Source organism: Squalius cephalus (genome assembly GCF_949319135.1).
Source record: "Squalius cephalus genome assembly, chromosome: 6".
NCBI lineage: Eukaryota > Metazoa > Chordata > Actinopteri > Cypriniformes > Leuciscidae > Squalius > Squalius cephalus.
Window position 1 is genome coordinate 15,417,898 of NC_137127.1, and position 1,163 is coordinate 15,419,060.

Below are 1,163 nucleotides of genomic sequence, written 5' to 3' on the forward strand. Positions count from 1 at the left end.
CAATACAGTGGATGCAGACTTTTGACTGGCAGTGCATATTCACTGAATGTAGAAACTTTGGGGTCCCACAGGTCACATTCATCTGGCCCACTAATCAATTTTCAATTTTTGTATTTTGGTATGGACATACAGTAAAGGTGTCACCAGCCCAGTCCCGACATAACTACATTTCCCAGCATCCCTTCTGGTCCCCACCTGCACTCAGTCAGCCATCATCACACCTGCCACTGATAATCACTCATCACCCACGCACCATATAAGCGGTCACTCTTCAGTTCACATTTGTCTCGTCTCGTCATTCCAACCAAAAACCACCAACCGGACAACCTACCTTTGAGTAACTTAACTGTACGATCTTCTTCAGTCATCCGTCCCCTCCTGTGATCCAGTCTGCCATCATCTTCACCTACAAAAGATAAGATATGTCATTCACCATCAGTATTGATCCACCAATTCAGAACTCACCTGTTCCCGTCACTACTTTCCTGCAATAAACCACTGTTTGGATATTACTTGTTTTTGCCGCCTTCTGTTCCATGACAGAAGACCAGACCAACAGCTAACACAACAACCATGCAACAATGTATCCCCCGAATTGATTTGTTGCTCTCCCGCACTCAAGATGGCCGCCCCACTGAGGAATACGCTGGGGTATTCCTGGAGCTGGCTTGAATGGTATATACAGAAGATGCTGTGCTGATGGAGATTTTTCATAGAGGTTTGGATGAACCATTGTACTCTAAGATGCCATGGGGTGTGAAAAGGTGCACTTTAGAGCAATATATTCTCTATGCCCTTCTACTTAGCCGAGCTGGTTCTGAAAGACCACTCATTTTTCCTGTGATTTCCGAGTCTGTCCCAGTGAAGTCTGCACAAGCAATTGAACCTGTTCCAGCCCCAGAATTTAGTAACGAATCCGTTCCAGTGAGTGATGGTCCTGAGTCTGTTCCAGTGAGAGAAACTCCTGAGTCTGGAGTACTGTCACAATATGGAATAGTTTCAGACATTAAATAATTGAATAAAGTGTTTTTGACCTTATACATGTAAACCTATTGTAGGAGACTTCCGAAACAACATTAGGAACCTTTAAAATAGCATAATAGGGGCACTTTCATTTTTTTTATATATATATATATTAAATATATTTGCAGAAATTAACACTG

At 42.6% G+C, this 1,163-nt stretch overlaps 1 long non-coding RNA gene across 1 annotated transcript; it reads left to right on the top strand.

The window, feature by feature from the left end:
- Window positions 1–302: 302 nt before the first annotated feature.
- On the top strand, window positions 303–880 carry LOC307159827. Its single transcript, XR_013821452.1, has 3 exons — window positions 303–348; window positions 623–718; window positions 807–880. It is a non-coding gene; the product is annotated as an uncharacterized lncRNA (long non-coding RNA).
- The last annotated feature ends 283 nt before the right edge of the window (window positions 881–1,163 follow it).